Source organism: Megalobrama amblycephala, linkage group LG4 (genome assembly GCF_018812025.1).
Source record: "Megalobrama amblycephala isolate DHTTF-2021 linkage group LG4, ASM1881202v1, whole genome shotgun sequence".
Lineage (NCBI taxonomy): Eukaryota > Metazoa > Chordata > Actinopteri > Cypriniformes > Xenocyprididae > Megalobrama > Megalobrama amblycephala.
Genome location: NC_063047.1, coordinates 34,547,060 through 34,559,248, shown reverse-complemented (window position 1 = coordinate 34,559,248; position 12,189 = coordinate 34,547,060). Strand labels below are relative to the sequence as shown.

General features: G+C 38.0%; 1 long non-coding RNA gene across 2 annotated transcripts; it reads right to left on the bottom strand.

Annotated features, from left to right (window-relative positions):
* Positions 1–1,689: 1,689 nt before the first annotated feature.
* LOC125267416 lies at positions 1,690–6,664 on the bottom strand. 2 transcript variants are annotated; one of them, XR_007184669.1, is made up of 3 exons: positions 6,617–6,664; positions 4,766–4,996; positions 1,690–4,675 (listed from the first exon to the last, which is right to left on the bottom strand). It is a non-coding gene; the product is annotated as an uncharacterized LOC125267416 (long non-coding RNA). The 2 variants fall into 2 exon arrangements; XR_007184670.1 differs by having other exon boundaries at positions 6,502–6,639.
* Between the last annotated feature and the right edge of the window lie 5,525 nt (positions 6,665–12,189).

Genomic DNA, 12,189 nt, shown 5'->3' with positions numbered 1-12,189 from the left:
GTCCAACCCCAAAAAAGTCAAAGTCCCACCCAAAAAAAATCAAACTCTCACCCATAAAAGTCAAAAGTCACACCCATATAAGTCCCAAACAATGCAAGTCCAACCCAAAATAAGTCAAAGTCCCACCCAAAAAAAGTCAAAGTCTCACCCATAAAAGTCAAAAGTCACACCCAAATGTAGGGGATGCAATGTCATAACTCGACGCCTGGTGGCGCTAGAGAGACGGCAGTAGGTGCATTCGAAAGCCCGCCCCCTAATTAGTATACCTACCAAGTTTCAGCACTCTGGGACTTACGGTTCCCGAGATAAGAGGGGGGGGCACTTTGGGGGGAGGCACTCTTCGCATTTATCTATATAACCTAACCCTAACCCTAACTAACCCTAACTCTAACCCTAACCCTAACCCTAACCCTAACCCTAACCCTAACCCTAACCCTAACCCTAACCCTAACCCTAACCCTAACCCTAACCCTAACCTAACCCTAACCCTAACCCTAACCCTAACCCTAACCCGGACTCTACCCCTCTCGGACTCTACCCCTCTCGGACTCTACCCCTCTCGGACTCTACCCCTCTCGGACTCTACCCCTCTCGGACTCTACCCCTCTCGGACTCTACCCCTCTCGGACTCTACCCCTCTCGGACTCTACCCCTCTCGGACTCTACCCCTCTCGGACTCTACCCCTCTCGGACTCTACCCCTCTCGGACTCTACCCCTCTCGGACTCTACCCCTCTCGGACTCTACCCCTCTCGGACTCTACCCCTCTCGGACTCTACCCCTCTCGGACTCTACCCCTCTCGCATCAAACAGAATATTTAAACTTTATTCTCAAAACCAGCTAAAATACTTACAAGAAAACAATTACAAATATTGACAACAAACATGAACATCTGTTCAAAAAAAATGGACAAAAGAGCATAAAGTTTCAAGGTTATAATAATTATTATTATTTTTTTTTTTAAATTGAAGGTCCACACCAACAAAGTGGAATGAAGAACAAGGCAAAATAGAGAAGTTGTGTGGTTTCTAGCAGAGAATGTAAACCTGGACAGGGGTGATCGGGGGATCCAGGAAAAGTCATGGAGTAACCCTGGACAGGTGAAGTTTTGGAGGGTAGGCCAGGCAGAACCAGGGCAAAAACCAACTCAGGTGGAGACATTGGAGATTAGGACCCAAACCAGGCAGATCCAAAGGCCCAGGACAATATGAAAGGAAGTCCATGTTGCATCCAGGGTGATGACTGGCCACAGTAGAACTGATAGGTCAACTGGGTAAGGGAGTCCAAGGCTCAAGGCAAAGCCAGTTGGATTTGGCGAAATGGAAACCCAAGACTAATCAGACCTGCAATGTGCAGCCAATGAGGGATGAGCCGAAGAACTGAAAGGAGCCAGTGGAAATATGGTCCATTCTTCTGTCATGTTGGTTGGAGCAAGGACTGAGAAGGATTTAGCTGCATCTCATTAATCATTAAGTAGGAGTAGAAAAAAATCAATTTAAATAGACATAAAAACAGAGAAGGAACTGAATTGAGTATTTATACAACCACATACACTATAAATATTAAATATACAGGAACTGGAAACCAACCAAAACAAATAAAGCTGCTATGAAATTTTAAAAGCACAATTACATTCAACAAACAAAAAAAAACAAGCAAACAAGACAACAGGCATAAATACAAGGGGTATAAAAGGTAAATAAAAGTTAATGAGTATGAGCACAGAAGAATACAAAAGGAACAGGGGGCATATGGTCACTGTTGCCAAAAAAAACTAATCTAATCTAATCTAAATTATATAAAATATAAATTTAAAATATAAAATATAAATAAAATAAGTCTCAGCATAACACAAAAACCACAACAAAAAAAAAAACAGATTAAAAAAAAAAAAAAGGAACAAAAAGCAACGAACAACAGGCCTAGGCTTAATTAAAATTAGCAAAAACAAATCATGCAGACAGGTTAACCCTAACTAGCAAAATGCAACAAGTAGAACAAAAACAATTCTAGACTGGTTTGTCTTCAAAGTCAGACACAAACAACAAGCACAGTTCAAAAGAAGAGAGAATATGTAAACAATAAAACATGCTTGGCAAGGCACCAATGATCAACCATCTCTGCTGCTTAATTCTCACTGAGTGCGGGGCGCCCCTATATATCTGAGCTTGAGTGGTTTTGGATACACACCTGCAGTTGACTGACTCTACCTTGTTCCGTTTCTATTGTAGTAGACCTGGCATTGGTTGAGGCTGCATTGTAGGATGTCCAAATTCTCCACCATAGAGCTATTGGGGAATATTGCTCAACCAGTAAATAAAAACATATTGCAAAATGCTAAAAAGTTTGACCACTTAAAAGTTCACATTTCCAGAAGGTAATTTCAGTTATTCAATTATTGAAGTATCCAACGAAACAGTGGCCATTCCATCAAGGGTGAGAAATACAAACAGGCTAAATGAAATAACAGCATCAGGCAGTAACAATTGAATAAGTGCATTGAGGTAGGGGTGCAAATCCAGTGGCAGTCCTTAAAGCCAGTGCAGAAAGCTTTAAATTTGATTCAGTTTAGAACTGAGCCAGTAGAATGAGGTCAGGTTATGACAGTTTAAGGTGTGATTTTAGCAGATGGAAGAACTTGTGCACCTCCATGTAAGGGTCATCCACAGTGTCTGAGTTGCACAAAACTTAAACCACACTGATGTAATGGAGGGGAATAAATGACAGTTGCATGAATAAGAGGGACAATAACAATGAAATAAATAATAATAATAATAATAATAATAATAATAATAATAATGGAATATGTAAAATTACTATACAAAATGAGAAATTATAAAACATAACCCAAAGTGGCATAATACAAAAAGCACAAAATATTTTGCAAAAGTAGCTTCACAAAAGTCAATAGAAACGGCCATAACAAAAAGTGCATAATATTCAAATATCAAGTTACATTTGTAGTGCTTTAAAGCTGATTTTAAGAAATTAAAATTGTATACAATTAGTAATTGAAAAAGGGCAGAGGAACTATAAAGGGAACAGAAATTGGAAGGGGAAAAGGGGGTGGGGGTTAGTCAGTTAGTTAAAAAGAAAGAAAAAGTTGTGCCATTTGATGCTCTTAAGCTTAAGACTAATGAAAAGGGCCATAAAGTGTAAAGTCACTAAATGAAAACCATAAATACAAAAGTTAAAAGTAACACTACAATGGGACACAAATGATGGGGGGAAACAATACTAGAACAATTCATACATAAGAGGATACCAGGCAAAAGGGAATACAAAAAGAATTGTGGATAAAATACAAAACAAAAAAATTGACAGTCATATGCATAAAAGGGCAATGAAGGCATAATACAAAAAAGGGGGCATGGGAAAAAAGGTGCATACAGGAGGGCACAAAAAAAAAAAAAAAAGCACCACAAAAGGCTAAAAGAGTTGCATGAACAAAACAAGTACTCAAGTACAAAGGGAAATAAAAGCTACTTTGATACAATTGTGAGAAGCACAATACAACTTCAATTGACTGCAAAACAAACAGGACAATGGCATAAATACAAGGAGTATAAGGGGGAAAGGTAAACGTATGGAAGCATTACAAGGTTGAATAAATGCAAAATGCAGATGAGCACAAGAGAATACATAGACAAACGGCCCCATCTGACGCCTGAGCTTGTGGTTTTGGAAATGCAACTGCAGGTGACTGATTCTACCCTGTTCTGCTCCTCAACCAGTATACCCAACATTGGTTGATCAGAGGCTGCATTGCAAGATTGCTATATTATCCAACAAATACACCAAAGAAAGCCCTCCACATTTCAAACATCAAATGAGTAGAAGAGCTAAAATTATGGAGGCTTAACCTAGAGGAGTGCTGAAGTTGTAAATGACAAGTGAGACCAAGGAACAGGACAACAGAAGGAAAAACATCAAGAAGCTGCACCTCTCACGTGGAACACATATTACACTTTGAAGCTGAGGTTAACTACAGGAAACTAAAAAAGAAAATTGAGCAAGAGTATATTTTTGAGTATTTGAGAAGGAAACCTGCTCCATCTCCCCTCGCAGTTTTTGGTATCACAGTGTCCTCTGGTAAAATCCTGGTCTCATTCACACCCATGAGAAGTGGAGTGTTGCTACATCTAGAATGAAAAGTCTGCATCGGAACTTTGTAATAGTTAGACAGCCATAAACAGAAAAAGGAAAGGTGTGGGTGACGTACAGGGAAGAGGGGGGAGATGGGACTGCATGGTTTCCTGCATGTGAAACAGGAGAAATGCAGGTCAAACAGCAATGCGTTTAAAAAAAAAAAAAATTAAATTTATTGCCTTATCTGCAGCCTTGTTCAGTGCACATGTGCTGGCAGACACTCAGTCCTGGTTTCACAGACGGGGTTTAGAGTAAGCCAGGATTGGGCCTTAGCTCAATTAGGACACTTAAGCCTCCAAACAAGGAGGGCTTCACACAACAGGCTGAGACTTCACCATTAGTGCTAATGCTGTATTACTGCTAATGCACAATGATTTCTTGCAGAAAGAATTATATCTTCAGGCATCAGAGACAAGCAAACATGTTTCCCCTGCCTGTGTCCTCTGGTAGCAGACAAGCAGAAAGTGGATTTAGTTTTGAGACTGCAGAACATTACTCAGTGGATGCTCTTGGTTCTCTTTAAACGCTTAAAAACAAAACAGTATTTAGCTTTTAAACATCCATGTGAAGTTATCTGGAAAACAGACAATGCAAAGTGCACGCTGTAACTTCTTACCTTCAGATAGTGTAGCAGAACATGCGGCTGTGCTTGGTTTAAAGTGCTTTCACTTCCATTACTGCTTTTTGCAGAAATTTGTTGAATGCTGGTAGTCACCATAATGCTGTTGACCAAGTAAAGACACCAATACGCACAATGGATCACAGGTTAGTCTTCAGTTCAAAGAGGACTTCTCATCTGGGTAGCTGTTTATTCTCCTAGACAGTGTTCCCTTGGCATTATCAGGAACTGACAGAAACAAATCAAAGGAAATACTAGTGTCTAGATTAACAATATTATAATGGTTGTGTGTAGATAAGACATCTGTGAGCTGATTAAAGGTACCATTAAAGGTAGCTGTTACATCAGTACATCACATCAGTGCTTATTTAAGTGCATTCTGGGATGTTGTTCCAGAAGACTGCAGTTGAGAAACACAATGATAACAGACAAGCACTTAAACAGCTATAACTAATGCAATACCATGGCCAGGATTAGGCTTTAGTTCAATTACAGCATAAGTAGATTTTATAAACGTTCACTAGAAATAATAATAAAAAAAAAAAAAAAAAACACTGGTGTACATCGAGACAAAACAATGGCACCAAAATACTTTTAAGATATGTCGGTTCAATTAGCTTTCAGTTAAAACAGCTCGAACATGCATTTAGTCTAGGACTATCTTAAGCCTTGTCTGTGGAACCAGAGGCATAAGATAAAACATGCATTGACTTTTCCGATCAAGGTCACAATCTCACTGGAACAAAGTGATCAATTTAAATTAAGTAATTTGACTGTTAAAAGCACTTCAAAGACATAATGACAAAATTGTACATAATACAGTGTAAATGGACGGTTAGGTGGATGTGAAAATTACAAACGTTATAAGCAACAGACACTTGGGTAAAGTTGGTTTTATATTCACACATTCGGACTTCTGTTAAATTCACACTTTCCAATAAATGTGCAATAAATTAATGTTTGCGAATTTTAAGCAGCGACATGATATTGACAACCAACGATTGTCAACTTACAACATTTTTCACAGTCGATCAAAATAGGCAAGTATTGTTTTAATGGCATATTTACTTGTGAATGTCCACTGAATGTCCAATGTAGTGTGATTAACAAGGCTATTGAATACGGATGTCCGAATGTGCGAATATAAAACCAACTTTACCCAAGTGCAACAGACCTTGTAAGTTTCTTGCCAGAACTTCTAGAGACCACATTAGATCTCAAAACAACAAAACTACTATATAGTTTTGAGAACTAATGGGGTCTAATGTGGTCTCTAGAAGTTCTGGCAAGAAAATTACAAAGTCTGTTGCTTATAACATTTGTAATTTTCACATCCACCTAGCATGTTACATGTTCAACATTTTTAAGCTATACATTTTCCAAAATTTGAATGTAGCAAGAGAAAAGAAACTCTTTAGTTTTTATTAAGGATGGTCAAACATTTTCATAGTCCAGCTGCTAATAGACTGTAAAACACCCACATTTATGCCGCTAGGGCTGCAACAAATATTTATTGTACATCTATTCTAAATCTCCATAACCCATTAGCAAAGGAATGGTTTGTAAGAGCAGTACACAAAGGGATTTTAACAAGTATGATAACTCTTACATTTTATCGCATTTCAAATATCATTACAAACATGACCACGTTACTACGATCAGATGATTGAAGGTGTGCAATCCTACAGAACATTCTATGAAATACTATAGAACAGATTTTAGTTTATACTTACATTTTGATTTTCTTTTAACACCAAACTCACTGCACTTAAAATTTGAAGCAGTTTACAAATTATTTCTAATGACATAAGGTTGTAACATAACAAAATAAATAATATAACTTCTCACACTCAATCATTCCAACCTTCAGTAGATTCTTTACTCTTCAACTTCCATCACAGACTGACAATGCTGTGAAAGTTCAGTTAGTGTGCATTTATACTCATGGGCACAACCACTGACAGACAGGCAAGCAACCAGAAATTAAGTTAATCAAATAAACAAATCTAGTATTATAAGCTTTTTGTAAGTGCTCTAACTAAAAAAAAATACATATACTCTATAACAACATATTTCACTATTGCAAAACCTTTCAATTAAAATAAATAAATACCCTTCAACCCCCAGTTTGGTTTCTCCCACCTCCCATGATGCACCACAGCAAAGATATAAAAGACCATTTCAAAATCAGCTCTGGTTTTTCAACTGGTTCCAGCAAGCTGTCAGATGGGTTCTCAAGCAGACTGATTTTTGTTTGATTTTTCAATGTTAAAGCATGCTCTAACCAAACTGAACTGTTTTACATTTTATGTTGAAGTTGATTAACCCTAACCCTATGCAGAGATGGGCGGTATTTTAATTAAATGTATTGAAAATACGTATTTGGTTAGTTTTGATTATTTTGTCATTTGTTTTTTGCTCAGCGGATACAAATAACTTGTGAGGGAGTGAGAAAAGACAGTGAGTGTGTGGTACTTGATTTTGAAGAGGAATCGCTACCCAAAAAAGTGACGTTAGGATTTTTGAGTTATAACATCAGAGAATATATCCCTAAGCCAATGAGGTGTTACAACTGCCAAAGGTTTGGACATACAGCTAAGGTATGTAAAGGTAGAAGGAGATGTGCCAGGTGTGGAGAAGACCATGAATATGGGAAATGTAATCATGATCAGCTAAAACGTTGTAACTGTGGAGGAAATCACAGTGTGGCTTATGGGGGCTGTGAAGTGATGAAAAAGGAAAGGGAAATACAACAGATAAGAACTCAGAATAAGATCACATATGCAGAAGCTGTGATGATGGTGAATCCAAGAGAAGGAAGAAATGAAGGAAACAGATGTAGCGTGGCCACATAATGGGGTTTATAGGTATGGTTGTTCTGTAAAAGTTAGAACACTTTATTAACTCTATATGATTTTATTTTTCCCTTATGTATTACTGTGTTTGAGCCCTACATCGGTTATCGTGAGATGTTATGTAACTGATTACGTCAGTCTATGCTGTTACACCTGTATATAGGCAAGAGATCACAGTATAATGGAAGAGAAAAGGGAGCGTGAGTTTAGACGCTCGGTCGTGAACTGTTGGTGGTGGATAAACTGTCCTGGCTGTTCCTCAATGGCAACTGTTGTTGCTGTCTCGCTGTGGAGTATATTTTTTGGATTATTTTTGCTTGGATGACTCACCTTTGAGGACTTTGAACAGTTGGACACAACAAAAAGATTCTGCTATTGGACAATGCATACCGGTGAGACTGATCTTGCATTCATACACACATACACACACACAAGCTCACAAGTGCAATTTTCTATCTTGTTGTATTGCTTGTACTTAATATGTTTGTTATTGATGCATTTGTTATGAATTATCGACCAATAGCATTGACCTCACATTTGGGAAAGATAATGGAAAGAATGATTGCGGAGAGAATATCATTTTATTTGGAAAGTAGAGGACTATGGAATCCATTATATGCCTAGAAAAAGATATTAAGAAAGTTTGATAGATTTATTCAAGTCAGAATTGGGAAGGCTTTATCTGGAAGATATATGGTGGAAAACGGTGCCCCCTAGGACAGCATTATTAGTCCAGTACTCTTCTCAATCATGATAAATGATGTATTTTTTCAAGTACAAGGAGACATTGGGCGATCATTGTTTGCTGATGATGGGGCATTGTGGAAACAGGGAAAGAATATAAATCATATTACAGGAAAAATACAAGAGGCAGTTGAAGAAGTAGAAAGATGGTCATATTCATGGGGTTTTAGGTTTTCAGTAGATAAAACAAAAACAATCATGTTTACTAGGAAAAGAGGCATTGACACACAGATAAAGATGTATGGACAAACTATTGAACAAGTTAAAGTTTTTGGGTGTGTGGTTTGATGCTAAATTATCATGGAAAAAACATATTCAAAAGACAGACACTAAATGTAAAAAGATTTTAAATGTGATGAGATGTCTGAGAGGATCAGAATGGGGAGCAAGTAGAGCGGAAATGAAAAATATTTATATAGCATTGGTTAGATCAGTTTTAAATTATGGAAGTATTGCTTATGACTCAGCAGCAAAAACGTTATTAAAGAAGCCGGATGTGATACGAGCTCAAGCTTCGAGACTTTGTTGTGGTGCTTTTTAAACGACTCCTGTATCTGCTCTTCAGGTTGAGGTTGGTGAAATGTTGTTACAAATCAGATGAAAGCAGTTAATGATGAACTGCTGGGTAAATCTTCAAGGTCATTCAGAAGACCGCCATCCAACAGTAAAGGTACTCCTTCCTTACTGGGAAAAGGAAAGATCTAAACAGAAGTGTTTTGCATGGAATAGTGGCAAAGAAGCAAGAGAAATGGTTTTAAGTCAGAAAAGATGCATTGCTACAGTACCGTTATCAATAACTCCACCTTGGATGTTTCCTGCAGTGTTCTTGGATTTTTATGTTAGAATTAATGAAGGTATTTAAAGAATCTGGAGACATTGCAGCTATTGTTGAAGATAGAATACAAACTGTATATCAAGCATTTACTCCAGTATATACTGATGGATCTAAAGATCCTAATACAGGGAGAACAGGTTTTGCTTTTAGTTGTTCATCCTTAAACGTCTTTATTAATAGGAGAACATCAGATCATTGATCAGTATACACTGTAGAGATGATGGCAATAGCAACAGCACTACAGTGGACAGAAGACACTGGAATCAAAAAGATTGTCTGGGTTGGCTGAACTTACTCCAGATCGTGTTTTTGGAACCAGCATACCACGAGTAAGCAAGGTTTGGGTTAATCAACCGAGAGTTCAGGGTATATGTGACGGTAAGTTAACCTTGCTTTCTGGAATATCCCCCTGCTTCTTAGTTTGATATACTCAACCTGGCTTATCCAAAACATATCCTGACATGAAGAATGAAGGTAAGCTAATATCTCACTCTCTTTGGAGTTAAACTGTGTGTATGACTGTGTTTGTGTAAGTCTGGATGGTCTTGTTAGGTTTTGACATGCACTCATGAATTCAGACAGAAACTGGATCAGTGTTTTGTAACAGTCGCCTCATATGCAAACAGTGTTGAGCTCCATTGGGAGGCAGTTTGTCCTATATTTTAATCTCACACTGAAGCAAGTAAGAACGTTTTAGTATTTGTTGTACTTGAATCAGACCCACGTACTAGAGTCAAAAAAATGACAGATTAGAATAGAAAACAAACCCAGAAGGGATGTGACACTTGAGAGCTCTAACACTGAATGTTGTCGCTCATGACAGAGAAGAAGGTTTCAGCATTACAGAGAAAGATGTCATCTTTGTCATCTTTGCGTGTGAAGATGTCATGTCATCTTCACACACTGTTCATTTCCGTAAATGGAAATTAATTAATCCGTCAGATTTTGCAGGCTCTGTTGTTCCCTCTCTTAGTGATCTTCAGTCGGCTCCTCTTGAAGAGAAGATTTTATAGCTGAATACTGTTCTTGCATCTAATTTGGATTCTTTTGCTCCCTCGAAGTCTCACAGTGTCTCCTTTGCTCGTTCTGCCCCTTGGTATAATGATGACCTGCGTTCTGCAGCCTGCCGTAAATTGGAGCCCAAGTAGCATGACTCAGGTCTGAATGTATTTTATCAGTCCTGGAAAGACCACTTGGGGGTATATAAAGCTGAAATTGAGTCTGCAAGATCTGTTTATTTTTCTCAGATTATAGATAGCAATCAAAGTAATCCTAGGCATCTCTTTCACACTATAAACAGACTTCTCAAAGTTAATGTTGGCACTTCTCTCCCTGTCTCAAATCAGTTGTGTAATGATTTTCTTCATTTCTTTAGTTCTAAAATTGATAGTTTATAAACTTATTCATGCCGCACCTCTTTCCTCTTCTACATTATGCTTGCCTAGTTTCTCTGGCATATCCTTCTCTACCTTTTCCAGCGCTATTGAAAACTGCTGCTGTAACACCTGTTCCAAAAAAGCATAATGTCGATTTGGATAACTTAAATAATTATCGTCCTATATCAAATCTTCCTTTTCTTGCAAAAATTCAGGAACGTGTTGTGGCTCTGCAGCTACACACTCATCTTGCAGTAAATAATCTTTTTGAACCCCTTCAGTCTGGTTTTCGAAAATTTCATAGTACTGAGACAGCCTTGGTCAAGGTCACCAATGATCTGTTAATAGCCTCAGACTCTGGCTCTCTTTCTATTCTGATCCTTCTGGATCTCAGTGCCGCTTTTGATACCGTCAATCACAATCTGTTACTCAAGCGTCTGGAAACTGTCTTTGGTGTTTCTGGGACTGTTTTAACATGGTTTAGATCTTACCTTTCTGATCATCAACAGTTTGTATGTATGAGTGGTTTCCGGTCTGTGACCGGCTTTGTCTGTACGGGTGTTCCTCAAGGTTCAATCTTAGGCCCCTTACTTTTTTTAGCATTTACATATTTCCACTTGGATTGCTTTTAAGATCACTCGGGCTTAATTATCACTTTTATGCTGACGATACTCAGATTTACTTTCACTCTAAGCCTAGTCAAAACCTGGACCTTACTTTTTAACACATTGTATTTCTGAGATAAAAACATGTATGTCCCAAAACTTTCTGTGTCTCAATAGTGATAAAACAGAGGTCTTGCTTATTGCCACCTTGGAATCACAAACCAAATTAAAACATCTAGGAGTAATATTTGATTCAAGTTTGTCTTTTGACTCTCATGTTCAGTACACTGTAAAGAAATCCTTTTTTCATCTCAGAAATATTGCCAGGCTCTGCTCTATGTTATCACTCTCTGTGACTGAAAGGCTTATTAATACTTTTGTGTTTTCCCGCATTGACTATTGCAATGCACTTCTGGCTGGGATTCCTAAATCCACACTTAACAAACTGCAATGTGTGCAAAATTCAGCTGCTAGGATCCTGACCGGAGTCAGGAGAAATGAGCATATTACACCAATTCTCAAGTCCTTGCACTGGCTTCCAGTCAGGTTCCGAGTTGATTTTAAAGTCCTCATGCTCACATATAAGGCACTGCATGGTTTGGCCCCCCAGTATCCGTCTGCACTTTTAACCGTATACACACCCAAGCGTCACTTACGCTCCTCACAAGCTGGTCTTTTGGCAGTCCCACAGACACGCTTGCGTTCTGTAGGCGATAGGGCCTTCTCATCCTACGCTCCTAGGCTTTGGAATGCACTCCCTCCTCACATCAGAGATGCATAGAATTTAAGTATTTTTAAATCATATTTAAAAACTTATTTTTTTAGGGTAGCTTTTTCTTGATTGTCTTGTTTTTTTATCTTTCATATGTATATGTATAACTTGTTTTGCTTTGTGTGTTGTATTCTCATTTGCTTGTTTTATGTAAAGCGCCTTGAGAAGCTTCTTTAAAGGCGCTATATAAAAATAAAGTTATTATTATTATTAAGATGCATTGATTCTGCATGA